At 38.9% G+C, this 21,737-nt stretch overlaps 1 protein-coding gene across 3 annotated transcripts in view; it reads left to right on the forward strand.

Moving 5' to 3' along the window:
* Positions 1-271: 271 nt before the first annotated feature.
* Positions 272-21,737, forward strand: part of LOC118233373 (tyrosine-protein kinase Fyn-like) — a 63,513-nt gene continuing 42,047 nt past the window's right edge. For 2 of the 3 annotated variants that reach the window (XM_035429039.1, XM_035429097.1), the window contains exon 1: positions 272-461. The gene's annotated coding sequence lies outside the window, so the exon portion shown is untranslated. The remainder of the gene's footprint in view (positions 462-21,737) is intronic. The other variant, XM_035429140.1, reaches the window with a different exon arrangement.

Below are 21,737 nucleotides of genomic sequence, written 5' to 3' on the forward strand. Positions count from 1 at the left end.
GATGCTTCTGCTGCCCGCTTTCATCGCACATGAATCGTAATGAATATTACGAGGCTACCACACTCGTAATAGAAGCATAGGTGTGTACACATGTACAAAAAAACAGAACACATATCACTATACCTGGTTATAGGCTACATCGAAGACACCACCTAACATGTTTACAAATCATTCACCGACATTCGATGACAAAAATGCAGTCAATCCATTGGAGTACATTAAATCGGTATTGTCCCTGATTGGCTGCGGATATTGTCTATTACATCTCTGGTCCTCGTTGCTTTCGTAGTGGTCCGCAGCGTCTACGCCATCATCTGTTACGCTTAGCGGCAGGGGCTAGAGAGGAGTACCCCTACAATATTGATACTCTGTATCGCTGAAATATTCAACAAGACATAAATATTATCGATGCATTCGTCTGTACATCAAAATACATAATGTATTAGAAGGCTCCGATTCAGGTAAGGAAGGTTTTTTTCACTAATGCATGGGTACAGCGCTGCATCTCGGTTTATTAGGACTATATTTTTTATATTATTGAATTAGCTTGCTATTTTGTTAATTTAATTTGGATTTCGTTCCAAGTCAGTATAAGAGAGGGCGTGCATTTCAGTGAAATTTCAGTGTCTATTTTCCACAACTAATAACAGATTTGTAGACAAACATGTGCCGTGAAATGAAGTAAAAAGCGTGGCTAGCTAGTTAGCCAGCGGCTATCCCGAGGACGCTGCGGGGTGATCCACTGCTGTGATTTTAAAACACGGGCTTATTGCGGTTGTGGTTTAATGAATCGTAGATCAATACAAACGCATTGACTGTTAGACTAGTTTGTTATTACCCACCCGCCTTTCAATCTAGAAAGGTTTAGTCGAAATTTGTAGTCTACCTATTCATTCGCAGACGAATCAATGTGCTTCGTCGGCAAATGCAGCAATCCACGACTACCAGGATTCCAGTTCAGCTAGCCCATTAAGCAAAAACCATTAAATTGATTCGTCGCTGTAGTCCCAGTAACCTTGCCAACAACGAATTAATTCATGTAAGGAAAGTCACGTTCTTGTATATTTTTCTATTGTAACTCCTGATTTCCACGCGTTCTGTTTTGCTTTGTCTCCGACATGGTTAATTCAAGACAGCATTGTTAGTATTGTAACAAGCTGCAAGTCCGCTGCAGTTTGAAAATAGAATTTGGTTTTGACTCTGCTGTCGTCTCGAATTCATACAATGCAGTGTACTTTGTTCAAAAACGGAGCTATTAGTTTGTAAAAAGGCAATCCTGCGCACCTCACCCCCCCCCCCCCCCAAAAAAAAAAAAAAACAAGAGAGAACTGAAAAAACGAAAACGATTACACACTTTCAACTGTAAATTGACTCCAGAGTACAGAACATAGGTTAACAAGTTCCAAATTGGAACGCAAATTGTAGCCTCATCTGCACAAAAAGTGTAAAACTGGATGTGAGTTATGGGGGTTAAGTGAGGCGACCTTTACGAAAACTATAAATATAAATATATAGGTCTACGCCTAATGAAAGGCCTATCCAAATTGTTAACTTAAACGTTTACCAGTTTCCTGAAATGTGGCCCAGTTTTTCCTCTCAGTTCTGCAAATTTTAAGATTGTATAAGTTGACACCCACCTCATAACGTTTATTTTTCAGAAAAGACTGCATTCATATTCATTTAATACAACATATTTGTAAGAAACATTATCTCATGGTGTGGTTTTATTTTTTCTTTATCTTTTGAGATGGGTTATGTTCTCTACTGAAACATGCTTTTCAAGTTAGAAACATGCTTTTCAATGCTTCTGTTTCTGTGTGAAACATTGGATGATCCAGAGAAGTATCTGTTTTAGTTTATGATTAAACACATTGTATCCATTTGCTGACAAGCAAGCATAATCTGTTTTGAGTACGGTCCTCTTCATGTGGCCCCTGTTAGAAGACCATTGATATATTTATTTTGTGCCTGCTTGAATTAAAATGTACACAAACCTGACAAGTCATACTCAAAAAGTAGGGGGAAGAAATGGCACATTGTTTTACCAAACAATATAAGAAAGATAATGTTAAATATGCAATGTATGTAGTGTTCATGTATATTTAGTATTCATATAGGCTACTTTAATTGATACTTTTATTCATATACAGTGAGCTCCAGAATGTTTGGAGCATACATATTTTTTGCTTGATTTGGCTCTGTACTCAATTTTAGATTTCTAATCCAACAAGTTTCAGCTTTTATTAATGTGAAGTTCTATACAGTTTGGTTTCACCATATAGAAAATACAGCACGTTTTATACATAGTCCCTTCATTTCAAGGCACCACAATGTTTGGAACAAATGGCTTTACATGTGTTATTGATTAGTTATATGTATTCAGATGCTTCCTTAGTGCAGGCATAAGAGGGCATTTAGTATCTAGTCGTGATTCTAGGTTTTTGATTGTCTTTGGAGTCTGCTATGTTTGTCAACATGAGGACGAGTTGTGCCAGTGAAAGTCAAGGAAGCCATTTTGAGGCTGAAAAATAATGAAAAACAGAGACAGGCCAAACATTAGGCTTATCAAAATCAACTGTTTGGAACATCATTAAGAAGAAAGAGAGCACTAGTGAGCTCAGTAATCGCAAAGGGCCTGGTAGGCCAAGGACGACCTCTGCAACTGATGACTGAAGAATTCTCACCGTAATGAAGAAAAGCCGCCAAATACCAGTCCGACAGATCTGAAATGTGTTTCAGGAGGCAGGCAGTGACTACTATCCGCAGAAGACTTCACAAACAGAACTACAGAGGCTAAACTGCAAGATTTAAACCATGAGTTTCCCACAAAAACAATATGGCCAGGTTACAGTTTGCTAAGAAGTACCTAAAAGAGCCTGCAGAGTTCTGGATGGGGGATGCTATGGTTTGGACATGTATGGCTGCCACAGGTATGGCTGGTCATTTGTCTTCATTGATGATGTTACTGCTGACAACAGCAACACAACTAATTCTCAGTGTCCACTCAAGTTCAAGCAAATGCCTCCAAACTTATTGGATGCTGCTTCATCCTACAGCAAGACAATGATCTTAGACATACTGCTAAAGCAACATAGGAGTTTTTAAGGTGATAAACTGGAAAATAATTGGCTGGCCTAGTCATTCACCTGTTCTGAATCCAATTGAACATGCACTTCATATGCTGAAGAGAAAACTTAATGTCTTAAACATTATGATGCCCTAAAATGGGGGGCTACGTATAAAAATTCTGTAATTTCTACATGGTGATGCCAAAGAATATAAATGAAAAAAAACCTTTAAATGAAAGCTGAGAATGTGTACTTTACCCACATGTGAATTGTTTGATAACAAATATAATACCGTGGAGTACAGAGCCAAATCAAGAAAAAAAATGAGTATAAATCACTGATAATCAGAGTAATAATTACAGCAACATGAATACATATGAAAAAGTTTGCATATTTAATGTTCTGAGTGAGAGAGAATAGAGAATTTACCTGTTTAGATGATACATGCAGAAACAATGTGTGTAATGCCACATTAATATTGTTATGGAACTTGGGGAGATCAGGTACTGAATTAATTGGATGGCTGCTAAAAGTGGTTGCTAAAAAATGTCACACAAGCACAAATCAGAAGAAACCAGCAAGCAGGCTTTCTTTGTTTTCTTCATACCATGAATCATCAGGGTGTGCTCTAAAAAAAACTAGGTTACATCCAGATTGTGACATAGTGTATCTGGAAAAAAACTGCTTGAGGAGAGCAGATCCAGTTCTCTTCACATAAGCCCATATCTGTGAGAGGTTTGCACCATAGGAGGATGGAAAGACAAGAGTGCCAACATGCCTGCCGTTTTTCCTCATGGTGCATGAGAAAGCATTTCTTCGGCATCAAGGTAGACCTGGCTCTACAGAAACACAACCAGTGAATGAGTAGAGGGAGCCTATTTCTGTATGGAGCGTGATGAAAGTGGCCTCTGAAAAGATCTTGTTGAATCTATTGTCTTTGATGTACCTGTTTCAGCTCTCAGTTTTTGATTTGCAACTGTTTCGGAGCAGCTAACGCGACTGATTAGTGTGCATCTCCCCCCGTACCAGTATCTGAGGGCATAACATACTTTTCCGTTTTTTTAAAGGATTTGTTCTTTTAGCTACATCTCCTTATGTAGAGTATTTCTGAGCAATGAGCTCCACAGAGAAAATTTCACAAAAAAACATTTGAATGGTGTAACCATTATCTTCTTGTTCCTGAGAGGAAAGGATCCCTTTGTAAATAAAACATGGAAAAACATCAGAGTACAATGAAATATAGTATGAATTGCAAAGTTTCATTTGAACATTATGAGATTAGCCAGGCATGTGTTTGTAGCAAGTGTCAACCGAGCATGTAGTAGGCTACATTATTTCAGACTCCCACATGTTGATTTTATGTACAATTTATCGATTTTATTTGAAACGCCAAATCATGGTTTGTTCACCATTCGATCACTGCAATAAAGATATCCCAAAAGCAAGTGCAAAATCAACAGTTATATTTTACTTTTTTGACCTCACTTTCTTCTGTTTAGTCCTTGGATTTTATTATTTATTTATTTATTTTGTTGGTTTTTGGGAGATTAGCAGTTATTGTTGTTTTGCATTTAGCTAATTTTGTGATTTAAATAAAACCTCAACCCAAGAAAAGTGGCAATTGATTTGGCCATCTTGGCCAGCCATGGCCATGGCCAGCTACGACATGTGTCTTCCCACTAAGCATAGGTCACTGTTACATTACATACTGCCTTAGAGAAGCTATTATGAAGGTGGACCAGCATTGGTCATTATAAAGGTGGATCAGCATCATGCATTGCATGAATTCTGTGAAAGTTGTATCATTTTCCCCCTGTATTACAAGGGGGGAAATACAGTAGACCTCACACATACAAGAGCTCACTGTCTTTTTTCCCACTGTCACAGTTTCCACTGGTTTTGATGATTGCCCAATATTGGCAGTGTAACTGAAAAAGGAGAACTGTTCCAAAGCTTGTCTACCATACTTACATATGCCAGAGGCTTGTTTTTGGGAATGATAGCTCTGTTCTCAAGTTTAATTTAACACATAAATAATTTAAAGCTTTAAATTTGTTTTTAAGATTTTAAGAATAATTATCCATTTCAACAAGTGTCTCCTTGGCTATGGCAAATGCAATATCTATCAAAAGCAGTTCTAAGCCAGTCTTACAAGTACATGGCATGCCTGTAAACAGGCACTTTTCCTTCAGTTTATTCTCAAGTGGAACAGCCTTAAGTGACTTTTTAACTTATTATATTAGTTTTGACAGGACTGTGTTATACAATATTCCAGCCTTCCCCCATGGACTCAAAATGTTCATGGTGTCTGAAGGTGGTTACTTAATTGGATGGAAAATGAGAAAAATAAGTGTTCACCTTTTTGGCTTGGCTATGCACTGGAATCCTCAGTTAAACTATTGTGTCGCCTTGCAGTTCTACTACAGCCTAGAACTGCTCAATGATAATACATATTCAGGGTTTACAACTTCCTACCAATTGTCATTTAAAGGCGCAGGGATTTGTATCCAAGTTGCTTTTGTTATATGCCAAAAGCTTAAACGAGAGAGGAAATAAAGAACACATATTGGTAATTCTGGGGTAAAATGGGTCCTTCTCAGTCTTGACCTCAGATCTTTCTAATATTTGACACCCATGGTATAACCTTGGAGTAATGATCATTGATATACTTTTGAGAGAGAGAAAAAAACAATTGTAATTCAGAAAATCTTGGACAAAGTGTCAATTTTCGCTCCACTTTTGGTCTACCCACCTCTACTTTGAGACTCTACTTATATTGAAAATTATAAATAATAAAAACAATAGCTTAATCTCACTGGGATTGAGGGGTACTTTGCAAGGATTCATCTCAAACATTGAGCTACTTTTTTGTGTATACTGAATGGATCAGAGAAAAAAAATCTTTGCTTATGCCCAGCCATTTCTAAATTTATCTGCACTATGTCCAACTTAAAGATGAAGCTCAGGTGTTCTGTTTTATAGGAATTTAAAGTCTTTAGCATTTTTTTCCCGCAGTTTTCTTATTGGACAAGCAATGTGTGTTACTTGTTGCAAAAAACTTCAAGACCAGCAGCCAAAAACACAAGAATCCAATGAAGAAGTGCCAGAAGAATAGTTATATAATGTGGAGCAAGGTGATTCTCGCCATATTTTGTACCCTATACATTTTGGAAGTATTTCAATCCAAGTTAGACAGATTGCAAAACTGTATGTGTAAGTGCAATGACTCAACATTATAAGGACGTTGAAAATTTGCATAGACTTTGAATATTTGATATGACAGTTGAGAGGGTTGATGGGTAGGAGCTAACATTAGTGTCCTGTTAGGCTGGTACCAAATTTTTATTGAGTCTTCACAGTAGTAATGAACGGAAGGGTCTATCTTCACCTTTTATGGAAAAGTTTCAAGTGTGAATGTATCACACAAGAAGAATTTCATTTTATCTCACATCTCAATTTCAATGTGAGATTTAAAAAAAAAAAATCAGTATGACATTTCAAATGTGAAGGATCTACACTTTTCAGTCAAAGTTAGGTAAATGATATACAGCAAATATAATTTTTCATACATTTATCAATCACACCAGCTCAGTTTTTATATAATTAATCTCAAAGTATGTAGAAGTGGAAACATGGGTACAGTTTTTGGTCGGACATGCCACACCCACTGCAGGTCATTGTCACCTTTAAGAGATCTTTTTATGAATGTGTGCCTAAGGGCCCAACCGGATATCTTTCCTGGCATTTCCTTTACTGCACAGAATATTAGAATATTTGATAGCAAGTTCAGTCCATCTTGGCTAGTCATTTGCCTACTCACTAGAGAGAATCCAGTGTGAACTTACACATTTCGTAGTTTCTGCCTCTATTACGTGACCTGACTCACTGTTCCACACCTTCACATCTCTCTGTATAAAAAATAATTTCTGATATCAGTGCCAAAATTATCTAACTAAAGTCCCTTCTGTGCCCCTCAGAGCCAGCCTTATTTGTGCCTTTTTTAACAGAAGATAGTGACTCAGTTGAAACAGGAACTGTGCAAAATACCTGCCGGATATTATCGCACGAGGCGTATTAACTGTGTCACTTAACAATAGATTTCCTAACTTTTTTCACCTGAACACCATGTACATTTGAAATCTCCCCCCAAAATATCCCTCTTAGTGTGATTGAACTGTCGGGAGAACAAAATGCGATGGGTCCTTCAACCGTGATGTACGTACCGCATAATTAAATGAAATGCTTTCTCACAGATGAATGAAAGTTTAACGCTTAGCTCAGCTTGAATCTGAAAGGATGCAAAATGTGCTATTTGGGGTCTTCTGCTGACACAGGGAACCAGGAAGAGAAGCCTAATTCCTTCTCAAACAGTGCCTCCAAAAGTACAGTAAGCATTTTATAAGCGTCTGAAAATAAGCCCAGATCTCAAAACTCCTGCCTGATCCCCTGACAAAATCCATAATGCCACTGTAGCTTGCTTATGTGTCTGTATCTTTGTAGTATAACTTTATGAAGGTGTTGCACCCTATTGATTTAACAAAATTTGCACATTTACTTTTATCTAGGGTTACCTGCTGGAAAATATGTATTATTCGTGGAGGGGTGGGGGTTAACCTGCACATGACAAACAGCATGCCAAAGATCACTGGCTTGGCTGGTGTGATGGCTGATTAACTACTTAGCTAGCCAGGTATTTTAATAAATAATGCACAGTCCCGGTCCAGTGATTTATGCAAATACTGTAAACATTACCCCTATATTGATACTATTATATTGTAGCTGGTTAATCCTCCTGAACTGTTGCAAAGGGTTTTAATAGCCCAACTATTGGCACAGACAATATGTCCTCTTGAAAATACCCTATAGAAAATATCCAGTTTCTCAATTTATATCAGCAATGTCATCCCACACAGCTGACGTATGATCAGCATGGCAGATCTGAGATAAAGAACACTAACGCAACTTCTATATTGGCAAAACGGAATACTGATTCTAGCTCTGTTCTTGGTGCAGTTCCTTCTTGTTCTCTGTAACGTTAGTCACTATGTTGTTTAATAACCACCAGATGTTGAGTTTTATTTTTGAGCAGTAAATCATATTTGATCACTTATTATCAAACTTATTATTATTATTATTTTATTTTATTTTTTCCCCCTCAAGTTTAGTCTTGATGTCGCAAGAATACAGTCCTGGCACACCGTCTGTGGGACAGCCTGATATCATTGTTTCTGCGTGACAGCTTGCGTGTGCATTTAAGGTTTAGACTTGGTAGGCATATATAATATATTCAATTTGCGAGCTAATGCAAATGTTTTTGTTAGTGTTATAGTCATGTGCCTTGTAAGGTACTGGTAAGTCTATGTTTAAAATTCTGTGAACACATGGGAATCATGTAGCAACTCATAATATAATAACTGTTATAATCTGCCTATAATGTAATAATGTTGAGCTCATTACAATAACTTTCTGCTCGTAATGTAGAGCACAAGTGGCCAATCCTTGCCCTGGACAGTCATGAGGTTGACTAACGTTTTGCATGTAATGTAATAAGTTATTACAATATACATTTTTTTTTTAAAACTATTACGTCGTGCTCAACATTTTTATTACTTTATAGGCAGATTCCATTATGTGCAGTTTTTACATTAGGATTTGCAACAGATCCCTACTCAGGGAAGGAATTGAAGTTACTACATTTTACATAAAATCATTACTTGAACTATGCAGTTAAAACATTTTCCAACTACAATGGAATTAGACATTTTTCCATAAATTGGAAAACCAGGACATCCTCAGTAACTGCATGCTCTCAGGGCACAGTGATTGTCATTTCGTTGTGAGAAGAGGTCCTGTGATTTATTCATGAAATGTTTCCCCTAGCTAAGATTTTGTGGATGTCGTGTCGATGCTTTGAGGTAAACAAACTGTGTGTTCGTGTGGTGTTCCTCTGAAGAAAGTCATTCATATTTAATCTCACAAATCTGTTGGCTGTGTTTAGTGTCACGCATTATGTTGCTTTGATACTGTGCTATTCCAGTGGAACCTTAGCAGTGATGTATCACAAACCACTGACAGTGCTTGAGTCTTCCCATTTTGCAGCTTTGTTCATTGAATGTTTTTGTTGACGTCGCTGTTATTGATGGGTCCTTGCCTTTGTGATGTCATCTGCTGCACAGGACAACAAAGTAAACAAACACAGAATTAGTGTATTTTTGTCTGATAACAATTAGTTTGCTGTGCTACTTTTAATTTTCAACAGAATCTTCATTATTTATATTCCAGTTCTTCCTTTTAAGCTCGACGTACCAACTACTCAACCATGAACTTCCTACTCCTATTGTGCTGCTTGCACTTTGCTAAAGCTTTAAGCAGTCGTCTCAGTTGAATTAACATTAGTGTAACCGACTTTTCAGGGTCAATTCACTGGTCAACAAAGTGGTCTATAACAGAGACCAGGGATCCCCAGTTCTGATTCTGCAGAGCCAGTGTTTCAGCTGGTTGCCAATTTCAAGGTATGAAAAAAACCATCGGGCCCTGTGGCTCTCTCCGGAACTAGGGCTGGGAACCTCTGACGGGGCTAATTCATGGTTGCCAGAAGGTCAACACACCCTTTTCTCAGAATGCCCAATGGATCCAACACCAGTATCTTTTTTTGTAAATGACAGGATATGAATGCGGTTATTTATTTTTAGAATGAAATATGACCACGTGCATATCCTGGTCCAAGACCCTGAGTCATTGTACTTGAAAGTAGACTGACCAATTTGATTAAGCTCTAGATATAGAATACGCATGGTAGGCAGTTAGAAGTGGTAAATAAATATCCAATAGGCTCATCCCCTCTGCCCTGTTTTCCTTCCACACTTAGAGGGCACAAATAGGTTTGCTTATGCACGGAGTCTTGTGTGGGAAGTTTGCTTCCATGAAAGCCACTGCTGCAGGCTGACAGGGGAGGTGTCCACACACCCTTTCAGTGGGATACAGTGGGCCCTGAAGCTCAACCCAGCTGATGCATGCCCCCTCACTGACATTAGCGCACGAGGAGGAAATATTGGCTAGAAAACCTCAGCAGCAAAAACACAAGCAGTTATTGGAGCGAATCACAGGAAGGAGTCAATGGCAGGCAGGCTGCTGGAGACAGCCGGGGGTTACACAAAACTACTCCTGCAGTCTCTGGTGTATCAGCTCTTTCTCTTCAACAGAGGGAAATCTGTATTCGGTATTTCTGGTTAGTTAAGATCCCTATCACTTTTATATTCTTGTGTGTTATTATGTAAATATAATGCGTTGTGGAGGTGTGGGGGTTATTGTTACAGCAAACTGCAGCTTCTGTAATGTTCTACATAACAGTAGTAAATTAAGATTGGGGTCAAAAGTCTTACACGTTATAGCTACCTAAGACTGTTAGTGCTGATGTATTGCGTACCCCGCAGCTCCTGTCCTTTTTCTGAACTAATGATTGTGGATGAACCAGAACCTAGTTGGTGGTCCATGGCTAGACCAAAATCTCCTGGGAACCTTGGCGAAGTGTGTGATGGTGGAACATGGGCTGGAAAGTTTGGAAATGTTTTTTTTTATTTGTTATTTATTTATGTGTGGAGAACATACAGAGAGTGACTGACAGAAATGGAAGATTCAAGTGTAACATCAGCGTTGCAGGGAACTAGTTATTTACAAAAACAAGCTGTTGCACTGACAAAATGCCTTCTAACCTCAGAGATCACAAGCTGTAAAATTTATAAAGAAAATACCATTTCCTAAGTATTCTCTTGTATATGTATTCAACAAGTTCAGTTGCTGCTGAGTTTACTGAAAAACATAGTTTGTTTTACTCAAATAAGGCGGCCTAGTTATTTTGTTCTGGATTTCGGCTTTTCCCCAAAGACTCACTTGGCCCCTCTGCAAACCTGCAATTAAAGCAGTGCTTCTTCCCAAAATACCATACAGGGCATGTATTATGTACTCACAAAAGATGCAGAATGTTTTTGTTTTTTTTGCTTTGGTCATGTGTTAACAGTTGAATGGGTAATATTTTTGATTTTTGTGGCTTGTATTGCAAATGGTAAAATTATCATTGTTATTATAAGCTACTGCAGTTGTGATTTATTATGGAAGGGTTTTGCACATGGATTTGACACCCCCTATGGAGCCAGGACTGGCAGTTTTTTGAGTCCCTGTTGGCCACCATTTATTCAACCAGCCCTGCTAGAACAAATTAAATGGATGTGTCCTTTCCTGAGTATGTTGTGAATGTGCAGGGAGAATATGAGTTCTTTCTCCTCATAAATAAAAACTTATTTTGGGAAATTCAGGTGCTGTTGAAATTCACTCTTACTCATGTCTTTACAGTATGTGGTTTAACAATTTCAGAATAAATCTTGAAAGTCTTTTTAAAAAAGCTCAGATAAATTACAATTGTCATAATTAGTCACGTGATTGGTTGCCAGCGGCTGACTAAAATCATGTGTGTGATTGGAGAAAACGTTTCTGACCAACATCATTTTTTGACAACCTTGTGTGAAAAAATGGGCGATTTTCTGAGACGACTGTCTGCCTATCAATAGTCAGTCCTACATGTAATTCCTATTAGCCTTTAGAGAGGGTGCATGTTCCTGTTTTTAATCTTTGGCAGGAATTTCCTCCTATCGTCCCATTTTGAATTGCTATTCCACCTGCTCATGGAGCTCTGCAGCCTTGTTATATCCTCCATAGTGACAGCCTCTCTATGTTCATTCTTGATTGTTGGAGATATTATCTACAGTACCTGTATGCTTGATCGACCCTTATTCTGGATCTCTGTATTATGCATATTGTTTACTCATACCAGTTATTCATCTAGCTGCAAACCTACAAGGTTCAGTTGAGGTTAATTACCATGCTCTACAGTACCTCCAGCCAGGATTCAAACCTGTAATCCCTAACCACTGCTTCACCACACATTCTTACCAGAAAATTCAGGGGGCAGTCCATCTGTTGCTCACAGTCTTTCTGTCCATTTTAGTGACATGCTTACAAGTCCAACTTGGTTTTGAAGAAGCTCATAAAATGTCGTCTCCTCTCTTCACCGTCTCACATATGGAATAGCCGTCGTCTCTCAAAAGAACAACTGACTGATGAGTTTCTAGAGAAAGCTGTTTCTTTTTGTTTACCCAATAGCTGTTTCTTTTTTTTTTTTTACCCAAAATTGAAGTATAGCAGTGTACTAGATACTGTAGCAATCGAAAAAGAAAGGTATCTTTAGCTTAATTAAACAGCACAAATGTTTTCAGCTGCGCTTAATATAATTTGAGTCTCTGGTACCAAATTAGCACATTTGCATGAGTGTTTAAGTATAAGGTAACACAGGTGTCAATACACTGGAGTAATGGCTGCAGAAAATGGGACTTTGCAATCAAAGACTGAATAAAAAAAGAAAAACAGTTATTTCAAACAGTTATAGTAATTTGTAACATTATCAATTTCTTGGCTGTATTTTTGAATCAAATTAATGCTACCTTGGTGAATAAAAGTATATGTTTCTTTCAAAAATTTCTCTGTGATTCCAAACTTTTGAACGGTCAGTGTATGTATGCTAAATGTTTTCTTGTTACCATGGTGCTATGCCAAATCCATGCATAACAAGTCAAATTAATCCGGAACAAGACAGTTTGGATCAGCCTGTTGGGCATTACACAGCTATGGCACATTTAATTGGATTAGATAGACTGTTCATTTAAGCGAACATCTGTGATTTTCCGTTGACTAAATGATTTGGCTCTGGAGTATTGTAGATAAAATCATCATTTTTTTGTAAATTATCTCTTTTCCCCCACCCCTCGTAATTCAGTGTGACAACCAGAAACCCAGTAGGCCCTCGATAAAACTTTGTTCTTTTCAAATATGGAGGCACCACTGTGAACTTGTAGTCTTCCTATTCATTTGAGTACAGAACTCAAGGCTTTATTCCCTCTGAGGAGTGAGACACTGGCGTTATGATGGAATGGCAATTACAGGTAACACTTAGTGGGCAGGGCAAATCACCTCACATCATAAATAATAATTGTTGAGGATGATGGACATGTACACAAGCCAATAATGAAAGATAATGAAATCTTACATCAAACAGTAGCAATACAACTTCAAAGAAAAGGTAGAGGGAAAGGAAACGTTGCCTCCTACTAGAAAGAAGACACAGGAGAGAGAAAGAGAAAAAAGAAATGGGCGAGACAATAGATTTTTGCTTCCAGACAAAAGGAGGAGAGCATTAGAGATAAACACAGTTAATAAGGACTATATTACCCACAGCCAGAAGGAAAGAGGGAGATTGGAGGAGAGATTGAATGCAGTTGGGAGGAGAGAAAAGAATCACTGAGAGGGTTAGAAAGTGAAGACAAATCCCGCCAAATAATAATGAAAAATGGATACTAGCTCCTTTTAAAGTAATTGATTAAAACCATCAATTAACTAAATGGTAATAGAAGTATATGCATATCTTGGAAGTAACATTTTTTTTTTTTAATTGCAGCTGAAGCAGTAAAAAAATGCATCATCATAGACAATGCATAAGAAGTACCTTTTTCAAATCGTGCTGCTCGGATTGTCTCAAAATTCACAAATAAATACAAACGCCAGGCAATGCACAAATGTGAACCAGCTACATTTATTTGTGGATCGGCTACATTTATTCACGGATCAGTTGGATTTATTTGTGGATCAGCTGCAATTATTTATGAATCTGCTGCATTTATTTGTGGATCAGATGCAATTATTTGTGAATCTGCTGCATTTATTTGTGGATCAATTTAATTTATTTGTTGATCAGCTGCATTCATTTGTGGATCAGTTACATTTATTCATTTATTTTTGAGACTATAATACTCCCATACTAAGTTGATCAAAATAGAAAAAAATCACTGTACAGGCTGTCACAACTCGGCCGAAGTTGGTTTGTAAAGAGCAGGATAATTTGAGCAGTTGTATCAGATTGTTTTGAATGCATAGTACTTATCCATCAATCAAGAATAGGGGCGGAGATGGGGCGTTGACTTGCTTACGCACAAGCAGGTTCTTCCGTACTTCTGCATCACTGATGTCGGCTGTGCTCCAGGCAAAACAAGGATTGTCACCTTTGGGTGTCAGTGCATGGCTCTTTTTCCACAAAATGCGATGGCAGGGCTTAATTAGATTTTGGTTTTTTTAACAGTAGGACTAACATGATGTATCACATTGGGACCGATACTCTGCTTTAGAACTAAAACGTGATTTTGTGTATTTTTTACCCCTTTAAGTGTACAGAAACATCTTAGCATCTTATGTCCTCAAATCCAACCAACTGCCTCAGAACTCATTGGACAGCACTTCACCTTGCAGGAGGATAATGACTCCAAACATGCTGCTAAAGAAACCCAGGAGTTTTTTTTGTGGCCAAAAAATTGAATGCTCTTGACTGGCCAAGTCAATCACCCTTTATGAATTCAACTGAAAATTTACCAAATTGAAAATTGAACATTGAACAAAGCCATAAACAAATGTGTGTCGTGTGTTCATGGTTTTGATTTGGCCATCTCTTAAAAGTTATAGATATCTCTCCTTTTTTTAATGCATCTGCCCACTAAACCTTTTGTGTAATTTTAAGACCAAAAAAGACGTCATAAATGCTGGCTGTATTATCACCGTCCTCAAATTACATTAAATGCAACTGCTGTGGTAATCTGTTCTGGCACATTATACTGACCGCATCTGTTTGCATTTATCAAACACATGTAGGCCTGTTTCTCTGATGTGTCTGTTTGCAGTTGGATTTCTGTTCAGAATGAGAGACCAGGGGCTGTATGTTTAACGTAATTTTGATAATCATGTTAAAGAGCTTTTAAGACTAGAATATTTATAGCTACATTCAGATATACATAATAATACATAGTTATAGTACATTAGAGCATGTTATAAACCTGCTCAAAGTAACTTTCAGCAATAAATCAGCAATTCTTAAGTGTGACTCATTAGTAGTAGTAGTAGGAATAGTAGTAGGAGTAGGAGCAGTAGTTTTATTTAAGTAACTGCACTGTCTAAGAAGAATAGACCATCTTTCATAAAAGGTACTATTCTGGCTTCTTTAAAAAAAGATAGCATGTCTCTTCAGTTCTTGACAAGAGTTCTTTAAGTGCTAAAGAATATTTCAGTATAGCTCTCAGTCTACTGTGAGTAAAAGCAGTTTCCACAGTTCTTTTTTTTTCACGTAAGGGTAGGTTTTCTCTTTGTGAAGCTTTATGCATACGGCCTCAGAACTACGTGTCAATTTGAGTGAGGCTTGCTTTTCACCTGCAGAACAGAAATTTGGAGCACTTTCTAGAACATTCAGATGTCACAATGACTAGCAGGTTTTTTCTCACCAGTTATTCTCCTCTCAGGTTTAGACTTTGTCCTTCTTGCTGGCTTTCTCGTGGACCTGAATGAACTGGTGTTATGTGTCATGCCTTTTTGACTGTTTGATGTGTGTTGTGAGGATGAGACAGCATAAACACACTGTCGTCATGCAGCTACACATGCAGCCTTCTTTCCCTGTCTCCTCGCCAGTGAGTCACTCCCTCAAATGTTTACTCCGCTCCAGCAAAATTAGAGCTCCAACACTTGTGAGCTGCTGAGTGAGAGGCACAATGAATGTGGGAAGAGCTGACTGTCGCTTTCAAGGAACTGCTCCCCAGGGCTAACCTAGCAGGCTAACCCAGCACCACCTTACAGCTCCAACTCAACCACCCAGGTAACAAAGTCAGGCACCGTAGTGGAGAGGCGCAGGGTGCAGGTCTCAGTTGGGCGTACGTAATATATTGTGTAAGTTAGCGGTGCTTCTTAACTCTCTGTTACCATTAACTCACTTAAAAGTTTCAGAAAGCGCATCGCGGAAATGGACACTGCCAAAAGATCTCCTCACCCTCTGAATCCCGTTCTCCTCTGACTCATTTTACAGAGGATCACACTGCCTCCGCCCCTCTCACTCGCATTGTCCTCACGTTGCCTCAAGATAGGAGACACCCAGACGGCCTCGCGCATGTGCGAACACGCACAGGACAGGGGGTTCCTGTAGGAGTCGTCTATGGGATGTTCTCTGCAAGGTGACACCTGGACATTCCTGTCTGGTCACCTGTGGCCTGTGCTAAAGGAAATGAGATGAAAGCAGCGCACATCTGTCAGGGGTTACCCGTACAACTTGACTTTGTTTTTTGGCGATTCTGTCATAAAAATGAGGACATGGGTCGAAATTCTGGCGGTATATCATTACTTGGGGGAAGATGATGAGAAGAACATAGAAACCTCCAGGTTCAAATCCAGGGCATGGTGCTGTTTTTGGCCCGTTGACTGAGGTATTACTCTTACTAATCCAATTTGACCTCAGTTGCATCAGAACATGTCCAGCTGTGAATTTGACAGTATGCAAAATCGCATGCAAGATTGTCTGCCAAGAGAATGAGTAAGGCAGCACGCTGCATGTCCTTTGACGAACCCTCCTCCCATCTTGTCCTCGTTCCCAAATCTGGTCCTGAGAGTTGCAGTCCTCAGCTTTGACCTGACAAATTTAAATGGGAAATACCTCTCTCGATAACGAGGGCTGCAGCAGTGAATGTCGTGTTAAGTACACATTTATTTTTAATTTGTAGTGTATCTTCAATAGGTTTCGTCTGCACCATGAATGATTAACAGCTGTCATAAGTAGGTCACCCATGCAAGTGTCTGCCCTGTCTTTTTTTCTGTTTTTTTGTTCTTTTTTTGCTTATTTTGTGGTAGAAAGCAGAACAAAGCACAGCAATGACTGTTTTTGAAATGGTGCCTCGAAAATTATCATGAAAACTGCATGCTTTCGGGGATTTTAGTTCTGCTTTGTAGATTTTCGTTGTCTTGTTTTGTTGTCTTTTGAGGGTGGAATTGTCCCCTGCTGTTGGTTTGCAGAAGAACAGTAAGAACACTAATTACTGGTTCCAGCTGCTCGTCTTTCTTTGTTCACAAATAGCAGACAATCGGGCTTTTTCTTGTGATTTGGTTGAAGGCTGCGTCGAGTCCTTTCATTGACTCCTACTAGGGCTGGGCGATATACCGCAATGATAATTATTGAATTGCCACCACGTGTATTACCGTTTTTTTCATCATTAAAAAAAAAAAAAAAAAAAAAATATATATATATATATATATATATATATATATATATATATATATATATATACCTGAAGCGGTAGTAAACAACCAAACTAAAGAGGCTGCGTGAAATTCTTATGTAGAGGGGAAAAAAAAGAATCCACTGTTAAGACTGCCAATCAGCACGAAGGTCGTACAGGTCATGTGATGTGTTTTTCTCAATCACATTGAAGCTGCAAGGTTTTAACGCTGATTGGTTACGTTTTTTCCGGAAGTGTTTCACGCAGCCTCTGAAGCATGGTTGTTTATTGACTGCATCCGATTAGTGACTGCATCCAATTCAATTAAAGAGAAAAAGATTAAAAGAAAGGCAATACACCACATTGTTGCAGTATATTGCCCAGTCCTATCGAGTACACTCATTCAGGGTTTCCCCCAGAAAAGTTGTTAGGCCCAGTGGCAAGTAGCCTATCTTTTGACAGGGCCCAGCGGCCGGGCGCGGGCCGGCAGCCAAGTGTCGTTTTTGATGGGGGCCCGGCGCGGGCCAGCGACAGACTGATGGCAGCATTGAGGTAGGGCCCTATAGTTTCTATGGTAACAGAATCGCGGAATTGAGAATTTTAAAAAGCTAATAACACAGATTCTATAGGGCCCTACATTAAGTCAGTGCTAAAAGCTGACTGGAGATTTGAAAATATGACTACGTAATGTGAATGTTGTTATAAATTAGTCATTTATTCAACACACATTTTAAAAAATCAACAACTATTTACAGCATAGCAGAGTCTTTCAAAGAATCTACCAACAATGTACAGTCTTGGAATGCTGTGGTTTCAGGAACAACAAAAGAAATTTAATTTAATTTAATTTAAATAAATAATATCAAAGGTTTTGCACTATACAAAAAACTTTAAAAAAGTCCTGATTAGCTACTCATTCTTACAGCCTGGGAATGCTGGGCACATTTCAACAACAACAAAAGAAATTAAATTAAAATAAATAATATCAAGGTTTTTGCACTCTACAAGTCCTGATTGGCTATTGAATCTTACAACAAGCATTGGAATGCTGGGCACATTTAAAAAACTGTCTAAGGTTTTTTGGCTTTTACAGTAGGCTACCTTTCCTCCTTGACATTATCCCTAAATGGCACAAAATAAGTATCTGTGTTACTGACTGTTAGCTGGCTAGCTAGCTAAGTTAGCTACATGACCACGTTGTCAGAAGATTTTGCCGAACTGTGAAAATTGGCTGACTTGTTTACATTTTGGACAGATGTGGCTCCTCAGTAAATCAATCGTTGTTTCCGTCGCAGCACTTTAGACACAAGCAATATCGAAAAAATACAGAAATTTCTTCTTATCGTGAAGAGTGCCTGACCCTTAACCGTAGCGTTTTTTCCCTAAAGATGGTATTTCTAGATATAGCCTAATTTTGCCGCTGTGTTAACACATTTTTACGGTTGCCGGTCAGGCAATCTTCACCATAAGAAGAAATTTTAGGATTTTTACGATATTACTTGTGTCGAAAGTGCTGTAATGGAAACAACGATGGATTTACTATGTAGACACATCTGTCCAAAATGTAAACAAGTCAGGCCGTTTTCACGGTTGGGAAAAATTTTATAACAACGTTGTCGTGCACATCAGTGTCATCAAGCTAACGTTCTTAATAAACAAGTGAAGTTGTTATTTCGATGCCAATGAATAAGTCATGTAATGTTACAATATATCGAACGTTACATTCATGCTACTATTTTAACGTTACCTACACACTGCTTAAGTTAATATAAAAAGAATGTACTTACTGACGAGATGAAGTGATAATGTAGTTTGTAACAAGGTTAGTTAGCCTACTAAATAAGAAATGGTGGCTTGCTAGGTAACGTTAGCTTGTGTTAGTTGGAAGCGTCAAGTGTTGAACGTCACTCTATGCACAATGAGGGTAAAGAACACTGATCTCAGACCTGCTTTCCTACAGTGCGTTCACGTTTTAACCAACAGATGTCGCTAGTGAGCTTTTGAACCGAGCTGTCCCACTGTAACTGTAGTTAAAAAACATCTTAAAAATACATTTAAAAAAATAATAAAAGATTCCCCGATGCTTAGGCCCGGCGGGGTGTCAACTTAGGCCCGGCAGGCCGCCGGGCTTGCAATACACTGGCGGAAACCCTGTCATTGTAGAGGTGCAGTGTAGTGTGCTTGTTACTACTTGTTACTTTAATTTATTCCGTGTATAACTTGCAAGAAGGAAAAGAATATGCTACAAGCTTGTCTTCCTGAATCCTGTAATTATGATGTGCAAGAACAGCAAAGTGAGTGGTTGTTTCTGTGCAGGGTGTCTGGCTAACTGCTATACCGTTTCACTGGTGTATTTTTGTCATGAGTGCTTAGTAGAAAGACTGAAAGAGAATGAGGGGAGGACCTAGAGCTGTTAAACCAACAATTACAGTGAGAAGATTGTAGACTGGTGTATTTTTGTGTTTTGTTTTGGTTTTGATGGGAATTTCTTGTAAATGGTGGTCTTTCATGATATCTGGTGGCAGAGCATGTGGCCATCGCATTGTGGGGCGTCACTCTGTTCAGAATTCTCATCTCTGTGCATTTTCACTGATCTTCATGAATTGTCATCTTACTTTTATGGTGGCCACGGGGAAAGCTTTCCAGAAGGGGGCGACCGTCCGCAAATCCAGCACGGCTCCCTGGGAAACGAGCGTCGTCTCCACGGCTCTCACTGTTTCCATGACGCGCGTCTTTCCGTCCCCCTGTCCCTCACCTGCTCGCTTTCTCCAGCTAAATGATCAAGGGAAGAGACGAATGTCCGCAAATCAGCCACCCGAAACGTTTTTTGCTCCAAGTGTGGGGGGTCATCCATTTGTCATATTGTTCGGTGGATTTAATGGAAACCATAGGCAGGTATCCATCTGTTATATTATTCTGTGGATTTAAAGGACTCCATGAACAGGTATCCAGTTCTTATATTCTTCTGGGGAAAGGACACCACAGATCTCTTCCTTTTTTTGTAGGCAAAATATTTTTTGAGGAAGAAATTATTTCAGCCAATTTTTGGAGAGAAATGAAAGTGAAGAATGTCTCTATTGTTAAAGCATCTTAAGAAACCACCATGTTCTAGCTGTAAGCCTTCATCAGGGTGATGCGAGAAAGACGGGACACAATGTTTTGTCTTCACAGTTTGTTCTTGTCGCAGAATTGTGATGCGGCAGAATATTCCATCCATTTTAAAATGCCCCCGTAAACAATAATAGCTAATCCTGTCAGATTGGCAGGGCACAGAACAGTATGTGCCTCCTCCAAAGCACCGGTAGCCAAGAAGACCATGCCTCACTCCGAAGGCAATCGGTTGACCACTTGAGTGATAAGCTGGGGAAAATCCTGCCAGCTGTGCCCTACTGTAGCAGTGCTACAGTCAGTTATGCTGACCGCAGTCAGCAAAGCTACAATAAGAATTTCAGTCTGTGGGGCACGTCTCAAGAGCAACTGCTTTACAGAGCATGCCACCCTATTGGCCAAAAATGGTAAGTGGTTTGTTTTCCAGGTAGGATTTAACATGCAGAGATTCTATAGTAACCCCAGGAAAAGAGGCTAGTCAGACTCACCCAAAAGATACAAGTAATTGGCCTCTACAAGTTACTTGTTAATAGTACTTGTTTATAGGTGTGACGTCTATTGGTGGTAGGTAGGGGTATTAAATAAACAGTGCTTTACTGTATGAAAAACAAACAACTAATGGTGCAGGCATTTAACGTCAATTTTTTATTAAAAAATAAATGTATCATCAGAAATACTGTACCTACACTCCCCATAATGATGCCCTCATGTCAGAGACTTTGTAAATATACAGCTAGTAATTTTCTTATATCAAGTAATCTGTAATGTATTAGAGCAGGCAGGAGTAAAACAGAGGTGGGGTTTGGTGATACCAACTTTTGTTAAAAACTTTTGACTTTTGTTGTGTGGGAATAACTGAAGTTCTACTAGTTCCCCTCAAGTCCCCCCCTCTGTCGAATAAGACAGAGAAGATCCATTGCAGTTTTCTTTCTCATATTATTCAGTTCACTTTAATTGACTTGATGCAACCAGACCAATTAAAGTGGAAAGTTTTGTAGTTTAAGGGTGCCTAATTTTCTATGCATACTTTTAATCATTGCATGTTTTTACTGAGTGTGTCAGGCAGGAAGCTTGGGGAGGTGGTCAGTCACAAGATCATTTAAGAGATTCGGGGCTTATCCTGAAGGTGCGGGCGGCCATTGTCTAAAGTGTACAAGGTCATCTTGCGTCAGGCTGTTGATAATCAGAGAAAGGGGCTTTCCTATTTTCATGATTTTTTTTTTTTCTATAGTTGATGATGAATTGAGTGGGTGGGGGGTGGTCATCGGGGGTGAAATTCCTTCCCCTCTGCATGGGCCTCGGATAACTGTTCCCTAATCTTCTTGAGAAACGTTTGACAAGCTCCTTCCAGTGCCAAGAAGTGCGCGGAAGAAAAGGGCCTGTTTCCGAGTGCCAGAAGTCTGCCATCCCCTAGATCTGCCCTCAACTCCCCCTTCAG

Source organism: Anguilla anguilla, chromosome 1, assembly GCF_013347855.1.
Source record: "Anguilla anguilla isolate fAngAng1 chromosome 1, fAngAng1.pri, whole genome shotgun sequence".
In the NCBI taxonomy this organism is placed as follows: Eukaryota; Metazoa; Chordata; class Actinopteri; order Anguilliformes; family Anguillidae; genus Anguilla; species Anguilla anguilla.